The sequence below is a fragment of the Macaca mulatta genome, chromosome 5 (genome assembly GCF_049350105.2).
Source record: "Macaca mulatta isolate MMU2019108-1 chromosome 5, T2T-MMU8v2.0, whole genome shotgun sequence".
In the NCBI taxonomy this organism is placed as follows: Eukaryota; Metazoa; Chordata; class Mammalia; order Primates; family Cercopithecidae; genus Macaca; species Macaca mulatta.
This window is the reverse complement of record NC_133410.1, coordinates 27,529,852-27,554,669: the sequence shown is the minus strand read 5'-3', so window position 1 is coordinate 27,554,669 and position 24,818 is coordinate 27,529,852. Positions and strand designations below refer to the sequence as shown.

Here is a 24,818-nt window from a genome sequence, read left to right as displayed (position 1 = left end):
TTGCCTGTTCACTCAGATGCTAGTTTCTTTTGCTGTGCTGAAGCTCTTTAGTTTAATTAGATCCCATTTGTCAATTTTCGCTTTTGTTGCCATTGCTTTTGGTGTTTTAGTCATGAAGTCTTTGCCTATGTCCTAAATGGTATTGCCTAGGTTTTCTTCTAGAGTTTTTATGGTTTTGGGTTTATGTTTAAGTCTTTAATCCATCTTGAGTTAATTTTTGTATAAGGTGTAAAAAAGGGGTCCAGTTTCTGTTTTATGCATATGGCTAGTCAGTTTTGTTTTTGTCAGTTTGTCGAGGATCAAATGGTTGTAAATGTGTGGTGTTATTTCTGAGGTCTCTATTCTGTTCCATTGGTCTATATATCTGTTTTGGTACCAGTACTATGCTGTTTGGGTTACTGTAGCCTTGTAGAATAGTTTGAAGTCAGGTAGACTGATGCCTCCAGCTTTGCTCTGTTTGCTTAGGATTGTCTTTGCTATATGGGATCTTTTTTGGTTCCATATAAAAGTGTTTTTCCTAATTCTTCAAAGAAAGTCAATGGTAGCTTGGTGGGAATAGCATTGAATCTGTAAATTACTTTGGGCAGTATGGCCATTTTCACAATACTGATTCTTCCTATCCATAAGCATGGGATTTTTTCCCATTTGTTTGTATCCTCTCTTATTCCCTTGAGCACTGGTTTGCAGTTCTCCTTGAAGAGGTCCTTCAGGTCCCTAAGTATTTCTAGGTATTTTATTATCTTTTGTAGCAATTTAAATGGGGGCTTACTCATGATTTGGCTCTCTGCTTGTCTATTGTCGGTGTATAAGAATGCTTGTGATTTTTGTACATTTATTTTTTTTTATCCAGAGACATTGCTAAAGTTGCTCATCAGCTTGAGAAGTTTTTGGGCTGAGATGATGGGGTTTTCTAAATATATAATCATGTCATCTGCAAAGAGAGACAATTTGACTTCCTCTCTTCCTATTTGAATAACCATTATTTCACTCTCTTGCCTGATTTTCCTGGCCAGAACTTCCAATGCTATGTTGAATAGCAGTGGTGAGTGAAGGCATCCTTGTCTTGTGTCAGTTTTCAAAGGGAATTCTTCCAGCTTTTGCCCATTCAGCATGATATTAGCTATGGGTTTGTCATAAACAGCTCTTATTATTTTGAGATATGTTTCATCAATACCTAGTTCATTGAGTGTTTTTAGAATGATGGAATGTTGAATTTTATCAAAGGCCTTTTTTGCATCTATTGAGATATTCATGTGGTTTTTGTCATTGGTTCTGTTTATGTGATGGATTACATTTATTTATTTATGTATGTTGAATCAGTCTTGTATCCCAGGGATGAAGCTGACTTGATTGTCATGGATAAGATTTTTGGTGTGCTGTTAGATTCGGTTTGACAGTATTTTATTGAGGGTTTTTATATAGATGTTCATCAGGGATATTGGCCCGAAGTTTTCCTTTTTTGTTGTGTCTCTGCCAGGTTTTGGTATCAGGATGACCCTGGCCACATAAAATGAGTTAGGGAGGAGTCCCTTTTTTCTATTGTTCGGAATAGTTTCAGAAGAAATGGTACCAGCTCCTCTTTGCACCTCTGTTAGAATTCGGTTGAGAATCCGTCTGTTCGCGGGCTTTCTTTGGTTGGTAGGGTATTAATTCCTGCCTCCTTTTTGGAACTTGTTATTGGTCTATTCAGGGATTCGACTTCTTCCTGGTTTAGTCTTGGGAGGATGTATGTGTCCAGGAATTTGTCCATTTCTTCTAGATTTTCCAGTTTATATGCATAGAGGTGTTTACAGTATTCTCTGATGGTAATTTGTATTTCTGTGGGATCAGTGGTGATATACCCTTTATCATTTTTTATTGTGTCTATTTGATTCTTCTCTCTTTTCTTTATTAGTCTAACTAGCAGTCTACCTATTTTGCTAATCTTTTTGAAAAACTAGCTCCTAGATTCATTTGATTTTTTATATATTTTTCTTTCCAAAATATTCTACTGGTTATTTTAATATACATCATTTCTTGATGCACATTTATTTATTATTTTATTACTTTTTTAATGTACACTATTATTCAATTTTTTTAGGACCTTAAACCTAATGAATGTTTGTTAACTTTTAAGCCATGTTGGCAGTTTCCTACATAGTAATTTGCTTATTATGTGGGGAAATTGGTCAAAGATACAATAAAAATGTCCAGAAAAAATATTTGTCTAGTTAATAGCTAGCAGAGGAGACAGGATGGCACAGGTTTCTCAGCATTCAAAGGTATGATGGCACATTAATTCTGGTGTGAAGAAGCAAGAAGAACAATTTACAAAGAAAGCAATATTTCCTAGATCCTTTTAGTGTAGGAATCAAGGGAAATAAATTCTAATAAGATGGAGACTTCATAGAAAAGTATCTTAGCCTTTAATACTCACTGCACATACACACGTTTGAGTACCCTTGCATGGAAACCTGGAGAGTCAGAAGCCATCCATGAGCACGCTGATCACCTAAAATTAAATTTAAAAAAGAGAAAAGAGAAAACAATTAAAGCACTGAAGTACAGATGAGAGGAAAGGGGATAGACTTGGGAAATACAAGTCTTTTATTTAAGTTCTTCATTTATGAGTTTTACAGTTTTGGGTAAGTAAATTTCTGAATTTTCATGTCTATAAAATGGGTATTATAATATTACTCCCTAAATTCTAATAATGTAATAGAGATTGTGTTACTTTCTGTAAATTTGAATTATTTTGAAACTGTAGCACTATTTAAATATCCCTTATTATTAGGCTGTAACAAATACTATAGCTATTAATAATGTATATTTCAAAATTGCTGAAAGAGTAGATTTTAGATGTTGTCACCAAAAACAAATGATAAGTATGGTGACGGATATGTTAGTTAGATAAAATTAATCATCCCCCAATGCATACAGGTATCTAAAATGTCATTGTATACCATAAATATATACAATTATTATTTTTCAATTAAAAATATAATAAAATTTTAAAAATTCAGAACATATGTTATTATGCTTTGCCTGAAAACAACTTTGTATCAGTAGTGGCTTAAATAACAGAGCCCCACTAGAAATAGAAGAATATATGTCTTAATATACTTTAAAAAATATGTACTTATTAAATATGAAAACAACGTAAGTTACTTTTCTAGATGTGCCAGTTAATACCCTATAGGTACTAGAGTTATAACACAGAAGATTTTTGAGTCCACTAAATTTAGAATATATTGCAGGTTTGACACTTGTTAAACTTGTGACTTCTAAAACTATGACAGCACCATAAATTTGTATAGAGCTGTTTTTATTAAATGTGAGCAATTACTCATAATTCCTAATACACGACTAGCACATAGTAGGCACTTCAAAATGTTATTACTATGGAAGCATAGGAAAACAGCTTTGAAGCAAATTTGCTAGTTCACGTCACTCACCTTCAATTGAAATTTCACTTTACAGTAAGTGGGGGAAGTGAGTCATTCAACTCCCTAGACTCAAGGATCACATTCAGACAGCCATCCCTATAATGAGAGCACCAGCATGGAAACCTATTGCCCTGCTATGAAGGCACTGGACCAGCACAGGAGAAAGTTTCAATTATGTGCAGGACAGATGTCTTGCCAGTGGTCATAGATACGTGTTCGCCTTTAGTGTCACCCTATAAAACCTATGATGGCTCAAGTTTGCAAACTCCTCATCACAATTTCAGACTAAGGAAAGTCAGTCATAATGGAATTCCTTTCCTGATGAAAATGGCAATAATTTGTGAGACTGAGCCTCCCGTCGTTCAGGTTGTTGCTTCTGCTTTCAATGCCTGATGAATCACTATGCAACATCTCATTGCATCTGAATTTATGCAAATTGACAATTAAACAAAGGGGTAATTTTAGTCAAATCAGTCATATATTGTATCTATTTCAAATAATAATATAAGCATAATTGACAGTGCATAATTAATGATTAACTAAGACTGTTAATAATTAAATGATAAGAAGGTATGAGAGGAGGGAGGCTCCAGTATCTTGGGCTGTAAGCCAGAAACAGAAAAATGTATTCGCCTAATTTCTTCACATCACTGGAACTCAGCGACGTCCACATCTCGGAAGGCTGGCCATTTGCTTATTGTTTTCTAGAAACTTTCCTGAGGAAGTTAAGTAAATACTTTGGTTTCATAGAATCCTTACTGGGTTTAATCCTGGAGCTTTCTGTGTTTGAATCCTGGCTCTATCACTAACCAACTATATGACCTTGGGAATGCTATGTAACCTCACTAACTGAGCTTCCAACTTCCTAATTTACAAAACAATTGCTGTGTTTTAATACCACTTACATTGGTTGTAGTGAGGATAAAATAAAATATTAAATGTAAGTGTCTTAATTAGTTCCAGAAACTTAATAAATAAGAAATATTATTTATTGTAATTGTGATGATCATTTCTTTTGCATGCTCCTTATTTCTCTTTTTGCCTTAGAAAAGATGACATTATGTCAACATTTAAAACATATTGTTTCAGCTTCCCACATTAATAACTGAGAAATTCCAGTTAAAATATATGTAGTCACAACACCAAAGACAATGAATGAAAGAAATTATTAATAAATGGAACCTCAATACAATTAAAAATTCCTGTTGTGGTGAAACACACTGTTTGCTGAATGAATGTAGAAGACACAGACTGGAAGAGAGTATTTGCCAAAGATATATCTGATCAATGACTGCGATTCAAATATATCAAGAACTCTAAAAGTTCAATAATAGGAAAAATAACCCCCCAAAATGGGCAAAAGGCTTGAATAGACACCTGACAAAAGAAGATATATTGATGAAAAATAAGCATATAAAAAGATGTACCACCAGAGAAATGTAAATTAGAACAATAATGAGACACTCAGACACATCTATTAGAATGGTTAAAATTTAAAACACTAAGAATGGCAAATGCTAGGGATGATACGGAGTAACACAAACACTCATTTGTTGATGGGAATGCAAAATGGTACGGTTACTTTAGAAGACTGGCAGTTTCTTACAATACAAAACATAATCCTACCATAGCAACCAGCAATCACATTCACTGGTATTTAACCAAATGAGCTAAAAATTTACGTCTACATAAAAATCTGCACACAGATGTTTATAACAACTTTACTCATAATTTTCAAAACTTGGAAGCAACTGAGAGGTTTTTTTCAGCAAGTGAATAATAAATTAACCGTGATGCATCCAGACAATAGAACATTATTCAACTCTAAACGGAAATAAGCCATGAAAATACAAAGAGGAAACATAAATGGACATTAGTAAGTAAAATAAGTCAATCTGAAAATACTACACACTGCACACTGTATGCTTTCAGCTACATGATATCCTGAAAAAAGGCCAAACTATGGACACAGTAAAAAGATCAGTGGTTGTCAAGGGTTAAAGTGGAAGGAAGAATGAATAGCAGAGCATGGAGGATTTTTAGAGCAATGACACTCTGTATGCTACCACAATGGTAGATACAAGTCATTATATATTCGCCAAACCCGGGGAATATACAACACCAAGTGTGAGCCCTAATGTAAACTATGCACTTTGAGTGATAATGATGTGTCAATGTAGATTCACTGATAGTAACAAACATACCTCTTGGTGTATGATGTTGAGGGAGGAAGGTTGTTTATGTATGGGACAATGCAGTATGTGAGAACTCTGTGCCTTGTCCCCAATTTTTCTATGAATGTGAAACTGCTCTAAAGTCTATTTAAAAACATGAAGTCTACATCTTATCAACTTTCATGCTTATGGCAAACTCAAATCTCATTAGATGTCATTCCTCTTCTAGAATGATCCAAATCCCACCTGTTACTTCATATCTTGTTTTGTTTTGTTTTGTTTTCTTATTCTGGAACATTCTGCACACTGTATTTCTGAGTGTGGCTCTCCATTTTCTGACACTATTTTATTTTTTATTACACTACAGAGTATTTCATGGTATCTTAAATACTAATACAAATGCCAAAAAGGCATTGCTGAATTATTACTCAAGTCAAAATTCCATTTTTCTTCCAGCAAGACTTTCTTCCCCAATGTAATGTTAAAACAGTTTATTCCATTCATATTACGAGTGTTCCTAATAACCATGCCAAAACTCAACAGCTTTAAACAATAAACCCTTAATCACCTCATGAGTCTGGGAGTAAGAGATTTAGATTGCTCTTGGTTGGCAATTCCTGCCATGCTCAGTTCCATATGTGGGGCTGACTGACTGTCAACTTATTTAGGTTGCTCTTGCTTGGGGTGACTGGGCCATTAATACTCTCAGCTTTTCTCTGCATATAGCTCTAAACCTCCAACGTGTCATCACCAGCATGTTTTCAGGGAGATGACAGAGGTACAAGATAACAAGAAAAATATACAAAGATATCTTCAAGATTTTATGACTTCACTTCTGCTAACACGTAATGATTGTGAATCCCAAGGCTAAGTTCTGATTTAGAAGGCAAGGATAGGTCTTCCTGCCCACAATGAGTTGGCACTGGACAGTTATATGACAAAGAGTGAGAGTGAAGGAGGTGAATAATTAGAACCAAGTGATTTAATTTGCCATATCCACCACCCTCTTTATTATTATTCAGTTTATAATCTGCCAATCATAAATGACTCTTTACATGATAGAAATGAAAAATGAAAAAATTTTAAAATACCAGTCAGCATACAAATAGGCACATCAATCAGTGGAACAAAATAGAGAGTCCTAAAATTAACCCACACATTTACGGTCAGTTGGTTTTCAACAAAGTGGCCAAGAATATACAATGGGTAAAAAAAAAAAAAAAAAGCAGTCCCTTCAATAGAAGTTATTGACAAAACTGGGTATCCCCCTGCAGAAGAATAAAACCGGCCCTTTTTCTCACACCACATGCAAAAATCAATTGAAAAAATCAATTAAACACCTAAATGTAATACTTGAAACTGTAAGACTACTAGAGGAAAACATGGATGAATAACTGGATGGCAAGGGCCTGAGCAATGATTTTTTTGGATTTGACTCCAAAAACTCAGGCAACAAAAATAAAACTAGAAAAATGGGATTATATCAAATGAAAAAGCTTCTGCACAACAAAGTAAAAAGTTAACGAGTGAAAAGACAAAACCTGGCAACCTTTAGCTTGGGAGAAAATATTTGCAAGCCATGTTTCTAACAAGGGGTTAAAATCAAATATATATATATAATATATATATTTTATATATATAATAATATATATAATATATATATTATATATATATTATATATATTATATAATATATATTTTATATATATATTATATATATATAAAACTAAAACAACTCAATAACAAGAATTGTTAAATAAATTGACAAAGAACCTGAGTAGATATTTCTCAAAGAAAACAACTCAATAACAAGAATTGTTAAATAAATTGACAAAGAACCTGAGTAGATATTTCTCAAAGAAGACATGCAAATGGCAACAGATATATGAAAAGATGTTCAACATCACTAATGTTTAGGAAAATGCAAATAAAAGACACAATGAAATAGCATCTCACAACTGTCAGGATGGTAATTATCAAAAAGATGAAAGATGAAAGATGAAATATGAAAATGGTGAAGATGTAGAGAAAAAGGAACTCTTGTACACTATTGGTGGAAATGTAAATTAGTATAACCACTATGAAAAGCAGTATGGAGGTTCCTCAAAAACCTAATGATCCAGCAATCCCACTTCTGAGTATTTATGGAAACGATTTAAACTCAGTGTGTTAAAGAAATATCTTCACTCTCATGTACATTGTAGCATTACTCACAATTGCCAAGTTATGGAAGCAATGTAGAGGTCCATCAATGAATAAATGGATTTAAAATGTGGTTTATATACCTAATGGAATATTATTCATTCAGCTTTTAAAAGCAGGGAAATTCTGTCATTTGTGACAACAAGGATGAACCTGGAGGACATAATGCTGAGTGAAATAAGCCAGGCACAGAAAGACATATATTGCATGTTCTCATTTATATGTAGAATTGAAAACAATTATATTAACGGAAGCAGAGAGTAGAGTGGCAATTACCAGTGGTTGGGGGTGGGAGAAATGGGAAGATGTTCGTCAAAGGGTACAATATTTTAGTTAGAAAAGAGGAATAAATGATAAGTATTTGAGGTGATGGGCATGCTAATTAGTTTGATTCAATTATTCCACATTTCATACATATATCATGTATCACTTTGTACTCCAAGAATATTAAAATTATTATTTGTTAATATTCAATGAAATGAAAGTAATAAATTTTAAAACATTAGCCTTAGCGAAATTTTTCTTAAAAAAAAAAAGAGAAATACCAATGGGTAGACAGGTTGAATTTTTCCCAACAAAATGACATAAGGGCGATGGCTTGAAGGCAAAAATTGATTTACTATTTCTAAATTTTTTACTGTTACATAAGAAAACTACTCAGAAGAACATTAGAAGTATTCTAGAAGTCTGTTGCTGGTGTGTGTGTGTGTGTGTGTGTGTTTGTGTCTAGGAAATCAGCACATTCATTAGTCAATAGGCAATTTTCTAGTGGTCCCATTCAATTATGCGGGATATACTGAGATTACACAACATGCCTCATAGTGCAATTTCTTGACTTATATTTTATATAAGTGTTTCAGTTCACATGACTGCATAACAAACTACTACAAATCTTAGTAGCTTGAAACAGCTCTTTATTTTGGTCACTAATCTGCAGTTTGGCAGGACTCTGGCATCTCATCTGTGTTCCACTCAGCATCAGCTGGGGCATTGTGGAGGCTTGAGGATGGTTTGCTCACTTATATTTTTAGTTGTAAGAAGATTCAAACTGGTGGCTGAAATAGTTGGGGCTATTCAAGCATCTGTTTCTATCTTCATTTGACTACTTCAGCATGAATGCTTCAGGAAAAATAAAACACAAGGATTTCATAGTTATGTCCCAAGAGAGAAGAGAAGAGAGCCAGGTGGAAGCTGTATCACCTTTTGTCACCCATTGAATCTATGTAGTGTCACTTCCATCAAATTATGATCCCTATTTGAGGGGACAGCATTCAGATTTGATCTTTTGATGAGAAGAGTATCAAAATTCTGGGGGAGTATGTGACAATACTTACATTTCTATGGTCAATTTTGGAAATTGCAATTAGCCACAGATGCCATAAGACTATAGCCCTGTGGTAGGGCCCACCAAGATGGCCAAAGGAAGTTTCTTCATTTCAGGGCTAATCCATGGAGGAGCCCAGCATTTAAGCTGATACTCTGTAGCCCTTATACCCTTTAAAACAATCACCATGTGCCCCATTTCCTGAGAACTCTTCTAAGAAGAAAGCTCTAGTAAGAGCTAATCAAATAAATTGTCTTTGAGCATGTACATTTTCAAAATTGTTGATATTTACAATTTACTGATTTATTTTTAGAGTTGGAGTCTCAGTATGTCCCCCATGCCGGAGTGCAGTGATGAGGCCATAGCTCACTGCAGTCTCCAACCCCTAGAGTCAGGCCATTCTCCCACCTCTATCTTCCCAAGCCCTGGGATTACAGACGTAAGCCACCAAGCCTGGCAACCATGGTACCCAGAGTTATTTAGACGAGAAAATGTGTTCCCTTTTCAGATTCTATGATAATGGATTCTAATTATTCCACTTAATTAGATGCTAAATTAATCATTATTTGACTTATATTTTTGAAATTAACTTATGCATTTATTTCTTTTCATTTCTCCCCAAAACTTTCCCATTAACATCACCATCAGAATGTATGATTTATGAGAAAAGAAACACATGTTGTTTTGCATTTTACCACTATATTCTCAACACACAAAATAGTTAAATGAATGAATATATTAAAATCAAAAGAAGTTGTTGCTATAAGTAAATAAGAGAGATATTAGGGAAATAGAGCCAGACTTTTACAAACAACGTATACGAAGCAGATAGGTTTTGCCAATAAGTTTGACAGAACTTAGATTTGGAGCCCCCATGTCTCAGTCTGTTCTACTACTATAACGAAATACCATAGACTGGTAGTTTGCAAACAACAGAAATTTACTTCTCACAGTTCTGGAGGCTGGAAAGTGCAAGACTATGGTGCCAACAGATCGGGTGTCCAGTGAGGGCTGGCTTTCTGGTTCACAGATGATTGTCCTTTCACTGTGTCCTCACATGTTGGAAGAGGCAAGGAAGCTCACTGTGGCCTGTATTATGAGAGGTCTGCCCTCATGACCTAATCTCCCAAGAGCTTCACCTCCCTATACCATCAGCTTGGGAGCTAAGATTTCAAAGTATGAGTTTTGAGGGACACAAATATTCATTCCGTAGCACTCCACATACAGTAGGTTCCTTTTGTGTTTGCATGCAAGAGAAGTGAGGTTATTTTATTCAGATTCTTCATGAGTTAAGAGTTATACTGTCCTAAACAACAAATTGATCCTTTTCAATATATCCTCTGCGACTGAAAAAAAGTACTATGGAAACTTCCAGGATGTTTATAAAAACAAACTAAACTAAATAGGATCTAAAAGCTCTTCAAGGTTTCTTAAAGCTCTTAAAAACTGAGATAAGCCATTTCTGTTTCTATAAGAAGTTTTAGCAGCTCTATTTATGAGTAGAGCACAGGCCTGCATGGTGAGAGAGTCCATTGAAACAGAAGGCCCTAAACAGCTTTTTCCCAGAGATTGTTTTAAGTGGGACCAAGCAGATGAAATTTGAGAAACTGAAGTATTATAAGAACACCACTCCTCCTTCTCAAACTGTAGATGATGATTAAAATCTAACGCAGATCTTTGTTACTTTAGAGTAAGACTTTGATTTCTAAAAGAAAACATATTGACATTGAAGTGAATAAAACTTTTATTGCTGTCATATATCACTGACAAACCTAGGGGAAAGAGTATAAATGTCAGAGAAAGACACCCTTGGATTCATATTCTAACTCTAACCATCATTAGCTGAGTGTCACTGGGCAAAATACTTTAAATTCCTGAGGTTCAATATTTTCCCCTTCTTATAATTGAACATACAAAAACTGAGCCCACTGCTTGCTTTTCAAGATTTCATGCAATTGCCTATTTAGGTATGAAAACAGTGCCCAGTAAAGCAAAAGTAATTGGTCCCCATCTTTCTTCTAAAAATGTGCCCTTTTTTAGATGACTTACACCCTTTCCCAGTAAAGGAGTGAAAAGTGGCTGAGAGAGTGCAAAGGATAGACACACCATTTGCAGGTGAGCTAAGGAATTGTGTGCACAGTGAGACCAGCTTCCGCTTCATGATACCTCGGGGGACTACTGGAATTTCGACGTATTCAAGGGGGCACTTGGTTAAGAAATATTTAATAAGGTTGTACAATGTACCAGGAACTGTGGGAAGCTAGATAATGTGCCCCAGAGCAGAATTCCACAGAATCAAACATCACATTTTAATAACTATCTCAACAGTCTCTTCTGCTTCAGTGTGAGTTTCTGCAATGTGAATAAGCTCCCATGTGCTTGATGAATAGGGGGCTGATGTTAGCATAATGGACAAGTCATATTAGCTCAAATGTGATTTTTCCCAGCCAGTTAATTTTTGTGTAATATCAGCTGAGCCCAGCAAGCCATTGAGGAAAACAGGCCTGTACCTCATGCCCATTCTTCTCCTGTGGTTCCAATTGACCACCTGTTCTGTTTGGGGAGTCATTTTCCTGATTTGCCTGCATTTTGACCTTGTCCCCATGACTCAGCAACCTCAACTCTTCTTGAATTTGTTTTGTCAAGCTGCTTTTCCCTTTTCTAAGGCAAAGTCCTATATTTTTCAGAGTGGTTTGTTTGTTTGTTTCTATAGGATTTAGCGTGTTTTTTTTAATGCTAGTATTTTGATATGGATTGCAATTGTTTCACTATCATTTTTTTATATCAGGTTGGGAGTCACCCAACAATCCTATTAACATTTTCCCCAAAAGCCCTATTTTTATGCACATTTTCTCATAATGCTTTTAAAAGTCACATTATAGAAGAATTTTTGTTACTAACTTCCATAAAAGCCAGAGAAATGGAGGTTACACTTGAACCTTAGGAAACTTTCTCTAAGATTTGTACCCTGAGTTCTAACACCACCAGTGACAATCACTGTAACAGCCCATCCCTTCTATTGGAAAATTTCCTCCTGGATACCAGAGTTCAGTGTACCACCTATGTGGTCCCCAAAACCCCTTTGATTTTTAACACAACAGTGATCTCATGTTAATCTAATTTCTCATTGATTTCTCAATGTCAAACACAGATTCTGTCTATAATAATTAAAGTTGTAATGGTTTGTCATTGTTTTGTACAGCATTTACCCTATTGTCTGATATATATTACAGGGTATCAAAAAGCAGTTCCTGAATGACAGAATGAATTAATGTTCCACAGTGTGCACATATCAGAGGGGAACCAGAAAATTCATCAAGAGAGTCCGTGCCTACAGTTATCATAAGCACATCGTCATCAATATCCAAATTCAATAGGTAATTGCAGCTTATATTTTTTAGCTTTTGTAGCCTACCCAAATCCCATCATTTCCAGGGGTCCTATTCTATTTTAGATCAATCATTCTTAAGGTAAGTTTTATTGCCAGTGTTACAGGTGGTAAAATAAAAGGACCAGAGGGTTAAAAAAGCAGTTTGACTACAGTGACACAGGTATTTCAGGTTCCACGGCCTTTACAACGCACGTGTTCTCTTTCCTAGCCAGATTGGCCCTGAATTACTACAATTATTCCCAGGGATTCCTGCTTAGTAAGACTCCTGAAAGGATTATTTAGTATACAGGGTTTTTGATTCCTGACACATTATCCTTTGTGTTCCTGTGGGCTAAGTAGTTGAGGAATTAACATATTTTGTATGGATTAATACTTTCATTTAATATCTCTGAGGAGTTGGTTTTACAGCATTGTGTGATGTTTTGTGCATGCTGATTTGAAGGGGCAGGAAAGAGAATGCTTACTTATTGACATTTTGGTTTTGGTAAATAAAGTGACCTTTAGCTTTCAGTCACACACTTGAATTTAAGTAAAGATAAATGAAAATCTGGAAACCCTGGCTAAAAATCAAGTCTATTTAGAACGAGATATGTGTTGTGCTCAGAGGAAAATACTTATTACTGCTTCCGTCAGGGCTGTTTTCCTCTAAAATATCCAGATATTCATGAAGGACGGATTAGACAAATAAATCCAAATCAGTCTTATTTTTCTTTACAAAGGCATTGATAATATGATTTTCTTAAAAGACTAAGATGTAGGCTGGCGTTGTGGCTTACACTTGTAATCCCAGCACTTTGAGAAGCCGAGGTGGGTGGATCACCTGAGGTCAGGAGTTCAAGACCCTCCTGGCCAACATGGCGAAACATTGTCTCTACTTAAAATACAAAAATTAGCTGAGTGTGGTGGTGGGCACCTGTAATCCCAGCTACTTAGGAGGCTGAGGCAGGAGAATCACTTGAACCCAAGAGGCAGAGGTTGCAGTGAGCCGAGATCGTGCCATTGCACTCCAGCCTGGGCGACAAGAGCAAAACTCTGTCTCAAAAACAAAAAGACTAAGAAGTAAATTATCATAGCCCCTGGCACCCCACCTTCATGCATTTCTTCCAGAAAGATTTATTTAGTGTATATTATGGTACAGGTACTGTACTAACTGATGGAGCTATGTAGGAGAATTGAAAACAGGATAAGAATCTATGCTTTTAAAGAAAGAAGGGTTCTGTATATCCTTTTCTCATCTATATTTTGAGTGCACACCCACTGTGCAGATAGAAGTAAATGCACAGACACAGATTCAGTCTTTGTGTATATAAACATGAACTGGACTTTTTTTTGCTGTCAGAGAGGTTTTGGGAATGAGCCAAGTACAAATTATTTTACAGCAAGCCAGTGAACTGTCAAAATGAATTCAAATGTCTATCTCTCCTTACCTCAACCTACGTTACACACATATGCCTATTTTGGTTTACCTTCTGATCAGTCTCTTCCCACTGCTTTACTTCCTATCGGCAGTTCCAGTCCCTCTCCAGGAATGTCTGGACCACCATCCTCCTTTAACCGGATGCAGCCATAATGATACTGACCTCAGCAGAGAGGTGATACATGAAGGTTACACATTCCTATACCTCAGTCTCATAATAGTACGTCACTAATATATGACTGATGTGTGTGGATAGCAGAAAGACCATAACAGACACATAAAGAGAGAAAGAGCTGTGGCTAGACCTAGCACTACTTTTTAATACAATTTTCTGCTATATTATGAAGGCAAGACTGATATGTGGGGGTAGCTGAAAGAAAAAAAAAAAACACAGAAAGAAAGATAGAGAGTTGGCACTCCTATAGTCCATTATATTGCAAATTCTCCCACCCCCTTCCCCCTCTTTTGAGCACCTTACCCTCTATGCACAGAACCTGGTATCCCTTTAGGATCTCAACCACTTCCTTGCCTGGACAATGGCACATACTAATTCACAGAGCACAGTGTCTGGTTTCTGAGAAATTCTTCTTGAATATCTGAAAGGGTTTTAACAGAACAGTCCAAGAGTGGGTCTCTGATGGCTATTTGGCGTTTCAACTCGACTGGGTCACAGGGCACCCAGACATTTGGCCAAATATTATCTTGAGTTTGTGTGAGGGTATTCCCGCTTGAGTTAACCTTTGAATCAGTACACAGAGCATTCCAGATTGCCCCTCCCAATGTGGCTAGGGCTCATCAAATCAATTGAAGGCCTGAATAGAACAAAAAGGCTGCATGAGAGGAAATCCTTTCTGCCTGACTGCTTTGCTGAACGTTGGCCTTTTCTGGCCTTCTAACTTGGACTGAAACATGTACTCTTCTCGGGTCTTGAACCTGGTGCTTTTCAGACTTGAACTTAACCATAGGCTCTCCTGGTTCTCAACCCTTCAGATTTGGACTGGAACTACACACCAGCTCTCAAGGTTCATCAGCTTGCTAACTTCAGACTGAAAGAGAGCAAGAGGGAGAGACTCAGAGAAAGAGAAAACCAATAAGAGATATATATGTACACACACATGCACACACACACACACACACACACACACACACACACACACACACGATGATTCTGTTTCTCTGGAGAACACTCACTAAAATAGGTCCAGTCTTATGTAAGTCTTGTGGCCAGTGCGAGATGAATGTATGTTTCCTTATTGTTTTTTTCCTAGTAACTTTTGGTTTATTGTGCAAAGCATGACTGCAAACACTCATATACACACTCATTCTCATTTACATATACTCTCCAAATATCCTGTGAAACCATAGAAAAAAGAGAACCATTTTCCCATAGGTCACATAATTCAAAGGCATTACCACAGTCCACAAATTGAGTACATATTTCATATTACCATGCAGAGTCATTTAAATTCTTTTCCTTATCCTTCTTTTCTACACTAATTTTTGAGGCCAGCCTGTGTAGTAAAAATAATTCTTATAGATTTTAAATTTTATTTGCAGTTAGTTTTCAAAAAAATGGATGCTATCAACAAGCCCCTGGTATATCAGCACCCTGTCCCTAACTCTGCATAAATAGAGTGGAAGCTTTGAAATTTAAAGATTTTTGTATTTTTTTTTCCTTTTGGACATCTAAATTGAATTCCCGGGCATTTGTGCTTTTTCTCCCAGAATACTCTGTATGTGGAAGAGGAGCAGTGCAATAAGGATTTGTTTTGCCCATTGCAGAGATAATTCTCACAGCTCCTGGCATCCCAGGGCTCCATGAGAGACGTCCCCTTACACTTAGGCTTGTGAATCTTATTCATGGGTGGATGCCACCTGGCATTACAAATGCCACGACTCCCTCATTATGATCCTGTAAGCACATTGAGAGCAGGGGTTTGGTGTGTTTTGTTCTTTGTCTTATGCCCCAGCTCTTAAATCACTGCCTGCATAGTTGGTTCTCAATATATAGGATCAAAAGCACTGGATTAATTCATGCTTCCAAAACACACTTTTTGGGGTATACTGGTGCCAGGAACTGTGAAAAAGAAAGCTAAGTGGAGTGTACAAGAGAGAATGCCAAGACAAATGTAGCAGACCTAAAGTCTAATGAGTTACAGACATAGAAGGAACATGCTAAGTGGTAGCCACAGGGAATGAAACAATATAGAGGGGCATCTATGGCCCAGCATCGTTTTCTGTTTTAAGCTTATTGTATTTGAATGGCACATTGCATTGTCTTTCTCAGACCTTCCTCTGTTTACGCACAGTTAAGCAACAAGATAAAACATTTTATCTTATTTCCATTGAAAATGTTGAGTTCTAAAGTTTTTAACAAACAAAAGCATAAAAATTGAATTATAGAAGAAATAGATACCCCTGTAGCTGTATTATATTTATTTCAGAGTGATTTTTTTTAATGATAGATTTTTAAATGTAACCATACCAATTGTGTCATATTGTTATTAGCCTGCTTGGTATTCATCTGAAAATATTATTATTTTATTTTTCTTTTTAGGGACAGAGTCTTGCTCTTGTCACCCAGGCTGGAGTACAGTGGCACATCTTGGCTCACTGCCTCCGCCTCCCGGGTTCAAGCGATTCTCCTGTCTCAGCCTCTCGAGTAGCTGGGATTACAGGCACCCGCCACCATGCCTGGCTAATTTGTGTATTTTTAGTAGAGACGGGGTTTTGCCATGTTGGCCAGGCTGGTCTCCAACTCCTGACCTTGTGATTCACTCGCCTCGGCCTCCCAAAGTGCTGGGATTACAGGCATGAGCCACCGTGCCCAGTCAAATATTATTTTTTAATGGTCTGAAATGTCAGTTCAGCTATTTTGAGACATTTATTATAATGCTGGCTTACTCTCAGGTTCTGTAAAATCAGCTACTTAAACTACGTATTGTTAAAATGAAAAGACTTTAAATATAATAAACTGGATGACAGAAAAACACGGTAAATATTTTCCAAAGTTATATATTACATCCCAGGACTTACTAGTAAAATTAGAGTCATTGGAATTTACAATTTTACTTCTGATAAATATTAGTGAGTTCAAAAAGTCATTGAATGGGGAATTTGAGGGAAGTAAAGAATCAAAGATTAATTCCCACGTGAAATAAAACTTTAAAGACTTTAAGTATTCTGTATTTAAGTCAATATGGCTTCATCTTGTCAAATAGTGCAACAGTAACAAAAAGCAATTAATATTTACACAACATCTCTATTGTGTCAAGCCACAGAATAAGACCTTGATTCCTAAAAAATATATATATATATATATATATATATATGCTAATAACAAGTGATCAAATTTAAACTTTAAAATAAATTAATAAGGTGTTTACTCCTCAACTGCCTATTTAACAAATGAAGCTATAGTGAGAAGCTTATGGTGGTTAGGTAACTACACAAGGCCAGTAAATGTCAGAACTTGGGCTACAATTCGTTAGGTGTCAACTTTATTATCCATGAAGTAATATTGCCTCTCACAGAGGGAAATGGGGAGAAAAAAGGAGGAAGGAGTAGAAAGAACAAGTGTAGAGTGAATGCATGGCTCTGAGGAATAGTTGTGGGTTCTCTCAGTTTAGACAGCAATTTATATGTAAGGCATGTATGTCTTCCTGCAGGCTTCAGCCGGAGTATCTTAGCTTTAAATTGGCTTCTACCTTTTGCTCACCAGCTTGGATGTTTGTGCAAATTTATAATGACTCTCTTTGCTGTCCCCCTCTTTGGTTTTGGACATTGATGTTTCACAAATTTCTCAACCACACACCTCATTATAACACAGCAATCTCGGCACACTCTTACCTTCTTTTCCCGCCTTCCAGAACTTTGCCCCAGGACTCAGTTCCAGGACTTCCTGGGCACCTGAAATGAGAGTTCAAGGATGTTTTATCGTTAGAAAATTCATTGCCAAACATTCTTTTTAAAGCTCATCAAACAGATAATCAGCCTTAATTCTTGATTCTGTCAGATACATACACTAACAGCCAGACAAATAAAGGAAAACAAAGTTAAAAAAAAAAAAAAAAAAGAGGTAGTTATCAATGCATCAGAAGACTGTGGAATAGCCTTTTTTTTCTAGGCTTATTATTCATTTTCACTTAAGTGTTACAGCTGTGAGTGAAGAGTAGCCAGCCTTTTTTAATCAATCAAAAATCTTTTTTGGTTCACTGTGCAAAAAGAAAGAGAGTTGGCACTGCCATTTTATTTTGTTTTTCACTTGTCCATCAATTCTTTTCAGACTCCTCGGGGTAAGTAAAATACAGGTTTGTCAACCCTGTGGAGTATCCGATATGGGATTAAATTTACCTGCTGCTTTAAATTGCCTCAATCCAGGACATTTATGCAATCATTTCCCTTGATTATTGAATTATGTTCGCAATTTTCAACACTTAAAAGACAATATCCAAGAAGAATTTTATATGAAAAGAGAAACACATTGGTTTGTAACAAAGGGAAATTTTACTAGGTTTTTCTGTACTTCTCTAATGTTTCATTTCCAAAGATTTAGTTAGTGTAGAGTACATAGTATATTGCTATCAAGAGTTAATAGACAATATTCAGCAAACAAGCATACTGCCTTTATAAACAAGTATTTCTCTGAAGGAGTAGTTTGAAACACAGAGTTTCAGATCTCTGATGATAGAGAGAGTTGTGTTTTTGTTACAAAAGCATTAACTCAATAATTCCAGCATTTGTAGTATGGACTACATTATTATCCAACCTGGTTCTCTGGGACTCATTATGAATTTTTTGGGCCTAGCATTTTTGCATTTGTGTGATCTTTCTTCCAATAAATAGATACATTTCTAAAACTGAGTTGCATTATTATTTTGGTATAAAGATGAATGGAATCCAGTCTAATTGTGTTTCTTTATTTTTCTGATATTATTATTATTATTATTATTATTATTATTATTTTCAGAGAGTGAGTCTCACCCTGTTGCCCAGGCTGGAGTGCAATGGGGCAGTCATAGCTCACTGTAACCTCAAACTCCTGGGTTCAAGTGATTCTCCCACACCAGCCTTCTGAGTAGCTAGGACTACAGGTGTGTTTCACCATTCCTGGTTAATGTTTTAAAGATTTTTTGAAAAGTGGGGGAGTTTGCCATGTTGCCCAGGCTGGTGTCGAACTCCTCCCCTCAAGTGATCCTCCTGCCTCAGCTTTCTAAAGTATGAAGATTACAGGGCCCCCATAACCAGCCCTGGTTTTACAGTAAATAAGAGCATTTGTTTGCACCCTTAATATAGCTACAGGCCCTAAAATGCTACAGCTGCAGGGCCTAAAAACGTAAGTAAATTTTGTTGACTCTGCTGAAGTTCAAGGTGGGTGACTATACACATGGCATGATTTCAAGATCTGTTTCAGATTCAAATTTTCCAAAACCACATCACTTATTGCAGTTCTATGCTTCCTTGGTCATTGACCTAAGATGTTTACTTTTTACATTGTTCATTTGGTAAAAGATCTGTGGTTGCTATGGACTTTATGAAGACATATTTTATCCTGAGGTGACAGAGGTTATCAAGTTAAATTTGTTTTTGTTTATGGAGTTCTCAAAAGTTAATTTTTCAGATTATCTAAGTGGGATTGTGGTAGGAATAGGGTGTCTGACATCATAGGCTGGTATTAAAGGAGTTGTATAGAAGCTCTGAAAGACTAGAAATAGGGTGTACAGAGAGTTCGCCCATCTGGTTCCAAAACTTGCTCTATCCACAGACTTTCTTTACTAAGTTAATGCCAGCAATTTCATTCTAGGTGCACAGGAAAAAACCCTGAGATATCTTTGGTTCCCTATTTTTTCTCATGTCTTCTATTAAATCGCATTGTCTCTACTCTCAATAAAGATTCACTTCTCTCCACATCCCATTGCTATTACTCTTGTCTAAACAATTATCACCTGTCTGAAATATTGCAATAACCACAGTTGGTCTCTGTGTTTGTATCCTTGCCACTCTTGTAATCCTTCTATATTAGTCCACTTTCATACTATATAAAGAAGTGCTTGAGACTGGGTAATTTATAAAGGAAAGTGGTTTAACTAACTCACAGTCCAGCATGGCTGGAGAGGATTCAGGAAACTTACAAGCATGGCAGAAGGCAAAGGAGACACAAGGCACCTTCTTCCCAAGGTGGTAGGAAGGAGAAGTGCTGAGCAAAGTGAAAAGAGTCCCTTATAAAACCATCAGATCTCATGAGAACTCACTTATTATCATGAGAGGAGAGAAACTGTCCCCATGATCCAATTATCTTCATCTGGTCTTTCCTTTGACACATGGGGATTATGGGATTATAATTTAAAATGAGATTTGGGTGGAGTCACCAAGCCTAACCATACCATTCCACCCCTGGCCCTTCCAAAATCTCATCTACCTTTCACATTTCAAAACCAAGCATACTTTCCCAACAGTGTCCAAAGTCTTAACTCATTCCAGCATTAACCCAAAAGTCCAAGTTTAAAATCGCAACTTAGACAAGGCAAGTCCCTTCCACCTATGAGCCTGTAAAATCAAAAATAAATGAGATACTTCCCAGATACAATGGTAGTACAGGATCAAATAAATGTTCCCATTTCAAAGGAGATAAATTGGCCAGAACAAAGGGGCTGTAGGCTCCATTTTTGTCCAAAATCCAGTGGGACAATCAAACCTTAAAGCTCCAAAATGATCTCCTTTGACTCCATGTCTCACATCCAGGTCATACTGATGTAAGAGGTGGGTTCCTGTGGTTTTGGGTAGCACTGCACTGTGGCTTTGCAGGGTATAGCCCCATTCCCGGCTGCTTACATGGACTGCTATTGAGTGTCTGTAGCTTTTCCAGGGACACAGTGCAAACTGTCAAAGGATCTACCATTCTGGGGTCTGGAAGACAGTGGCCATCTTCTCACAGCTTCACTAGGTAATGCCCCAGTGGGGACTCCTTTTGGTGGCTCTGGCCCCACACTTCTCTTTCACACTGACAGAATCCTAGTAGAAGTTCTACACGAGGGCTCCACTCCTGCAGCAAACTTTTGCCCGAACATCCAGGCATTTCCATACAACCTCCAAAATCTTAATGAAGGTTCCCAAACCTCAATTCTTGACTTCTGTGCACTCTTAGGCCCAATATCACATGTAAGCTGCCAAGGCTTGGGGCTTGCATTCTCTGAAGCAATTGCCTGAGCTGTACATTGGCCCCTTTTAGCCAAGGCAGGGTTGCAGGTTAGCAAGTCCTGAGTGTGCACAAAGCAGCAAGACCCTGGGCCAAGCCCAGAAAACCATTTTTCTCTCCTACACTTCAGGACCTGTGATGGGAAGGGCTGCTGTGAAGACCTCTGACATGCCCTGGAGACATATTCTCCATTGTCTTGGCAATTAACATTTCGTTCCTGGTTACTTATGCAAAATTTTGACTTGAATTTCTCCTCAGAAAATTGGTTTTTCTTTTCTATTACGTTGTCAGGCTACATATTTTTCAAACTTTTATGCTCTGCTTTTCCTTTTAAACGTAAGTTCCAAGTCCAAATCATTTCTTTGTGAGTGCATAAAACTGAATGATTTTAAGGCACCCAAGTGACATCTTCAAGGCTTTGCTGCTTAGAAATTTCTTTCACGAGATACCCTAAGTCATCTCTATCAAGTGTAATGTCCCACAGATGTCTAGGGCAGTGGCAAAGTGCCACCAGTCTTTTTGTGAAAGCATAGCAAAAGTCACCTTTATTCCAGTTCCCAACAAGTTTCTCACTTCCATTCGAGAACAGCTCAGCTTGGACTTCATTGTCCTTATCACTATTGGCATTTTTGTCAAAGCCATTCAACAAGTCTCCAGGAAGTTCTGAACTTTATCACATGTTCCTGTGTCATTCTGAGCTCTCCAAACTGTTTCAATCTCTACCTGTTACCCAGTTCCAAATTTGCTGCCTCATTTTCGAGTGTCTTTATAGCATCACCCCACTCTCGGCAGTACTAATTTACTTTATTGGTCTGATTTCATATAACTATAAGAAAGTGCCTGAGACTGGTAAGTTATAAAAGAAGGAGGTTTAATTGACTCACAGTTCAGTATGGCTAGGGAGGCCTCAGCAAAATTACAATTGTGGCGGAAGGCGAAGGGGAAGCAAGACGCTTCCTTCACAAGGTGGAAGGAAGAAGTACTGAGTGAAGGGGGAAGAACCCCTTACAAAACCGTCAGATCTTGTGAGAACTCGCTCACTATCACAAGAACAACATGGGGAAAACCACCTCCATGATCCAATTACCTCCACCTGGTCTCTCCCTTGACATGCGGGCATTATGGGGAATATAATTCAAAATGAGATTTGGGGTGGGGTCACAAATCCTAACCGATCACTTTCCAAACACAGGGGCCAAAACAATGCTGTTAAACCTATTATTAGATGTCATCCACCTGCTTCATACCCTTTGCTGCTCACTTCTTTTCTCACAGAGTAAAACCAAAGTCTTTGCTGGATTTACGCAGCTTTATATAATCTGGCTCCTCATTTCCTTCTTATGTCATCTCCTATTTCTCTCCTCCATAATGGCTACATGGTAGACCTATAAAGCTCCTGGAATCTACTGGGCACTCACTGCCTCAGGAACTCTGCACTGATACTCTCTCATATTCCCTTTTTGGTTGGTCCTTTCTCTCCTTTACTCCATACCATATTTCTGTCATTTTCTCCATGAGACTAACAGTGCCCACTGCTTCTAATCTCTACCATAGACTCTACCTTAACTCTCTTCCCAGATCTATTTTACCATATAATTTTAACCTTTCAATATAGCATTTTATTATCTATCATTTATTGATTACTATCTGTCTTCCCAGAGATAAAGATTATTTATTGTCCATTTTTGTCTCTGGTGTGCTTATAAACCCTAGGACAATTCTTGACAAATAATCATCACCTGGCATCTCCAACATTTTGCATTGTTTTTTGGAAGACAAGGGAACTTTGCCAATTTTAACATTTTACCTGAGACCAGTGCCAGAAACTAGAATTAAAAGAATAATATATCTCCTTTTTCTTTCTTTGTCCAATTTTGCTCAGGCAGAGCAAAAATAAAATTTTGATTAAGTCTAGCCTTTATTATTCTTCTAATGAGTACCTATGATAGTGATTTAGAAAACTCATTGAATGAAGTCCAAAGGCCCCTGTGAGTCCTTAAAACATAGGTTTTAATGACTAATCTAATGACCAATAGATTTAATAATTAGTAATGGGAACATGGCTGCACTTAGCATTACTCAACCTAAAAAGAGACCACGACTAGAAGTAAAGATGAGGCTTCTGGCCAGAGGGTCATTGATACCAGAGGAAATGACTGTTTTGGTTAATCCTTCCCCTCTGCTATGGATATCCTGGAATATTACATCATTATCCTACCCCAGCTGAACCTAAAATTTATAGAAACACAATTTTGTCTTGAATATGAGTATTTAGGAATATATAACTTCAAAATTTAGGAGACATTTAAAAAATAGTTTAACTATTTTAGTGGTTATTTTAATATTAAAATCTTTTTAAGGTTATTTTGGAGGTTTTCACAGAGAGACCTGAGACCATGTTCCAATGCACTCTACAAAAAGGACTTCTGGACTTTCACCAAGAAGACAAAATTCTGGCAGGATAAATTGATAATAGTGCAAGGGTTATTCTAAAAAATCAAAGCCTGTAGCTTACTTTAGAAAACCAACTTGCAAAGAAGCAATATGTTAAAGTAGAATAGATCAATTGGTCAGCACTAGCCTTCTCTCCTTTGTAAAGTGCTACAGAGGAATGCTGCATATTGATTATGTGATTCTGTTCAGTAGAACCTCTCTCTCTCACACACACACACACACACATGCACACATACACACACACACACACGCACATTCATTCTTGCTCTCTCTCTCTTTCTCTCTGGTTTGGAAACTCATAATATTTTTTCACAAGTATTGTTGTACAGGCCTTCAACAGGCTCTTGACAAATCGGAGCACCCTTATTTTCTGTAATTTCTATCTCAAATTAACAAATATTTTTTCAAAAACATAAAAAGAGTTTTCACGTATACTTACACAGGAGGTGTTTTGGTCAACTATTGCTGTGTAACAACTTACAGCAATTACTGGCAGAAGACAAAAAGAATGAACTGCTCTCATGTGTTTGCAGGTTGGCTGGGGCAGCTGTACTTCATGCTAAGTTAAGGTCACCTAGTGAGGCTGGGCTCTGCACATCTCTTTCGACTTGTGGGGCCTATGGGGATGACTAAGGCTGTTTTTGTTTGTTTGTTTGTTTGTTTTTCTTAGTGAAGATATAAGCACAAGAGCACTCTCTGAAATACGCAAGATTGCTTAAGGACTAAACTAAGAGTTTATGCAAGGTCATTCTTGTCCAAATCACAATAACAAATTCAAGTTTTATAGAAGAAGCCAAAGTAAACAGGAGTAGATTAGACTTCACCTTTCCTAGGAGTTACTTTAAAATCACGTGCTAAAGAACCTACATCCAAGAACAAGTTCAGAATTAGGCCCAATATTTTAAACTACTGCAGAAGATTTTGCAAAATAGCAACAGACAGTATACAGGTTTTTTATATATTGAGTATTCTTATATATAAAAAAGCTCTACAGATATAGTCAAATAGAAAAAAAAAATCTGAATTCTTTCCCACCTCTATTAAAGCTGGTAACATTACAATACAATGCTCCTGAGTTTATTGTTTCAAATCACCAATTAATGTCTTTAGCCATTTAACATTCAGAGTAAAGGAGGAACTCTTTCTGTGTTTGTGGGTTTGTTTGAGTGTTTATCTGTGGCTATAATTTTAAAATGACTATGATTACATAGATAAAGGGAAGTGGAATTTCCCAAGA

The 24,818-nt window shown here is 36.8% G+C and overlaps 1 long non-coding RNA gene across 1 annotated transcript in view; it reads right to left on the bottom strand.

Annotated features, from left to right (window-relative positions):
* The window catches only part of LOC106998298 (uncharacterized), a 105,520-nt gene that overhangs the window by 20,889 nt on the left and 59,813 nt on the right, over nucleotides 1-24,818 (bottom strand). Inside the window, exons 3-4 of the long non-coding RNA XR_001444726.3 lie at nucleotides 17,782-17,841; nucleotides 2,417-2,491 (exon numbers count right to left, since the gene is read on the bottom strand). This is a non-coding gene — a long non-coding RNA (uncharacterized LOC106998298). The remainder of the gene's footprint in view (nucleotides 1-2,416; nucleotides 2,492-17,781; nucleotides 17,842-24,818) is intronic.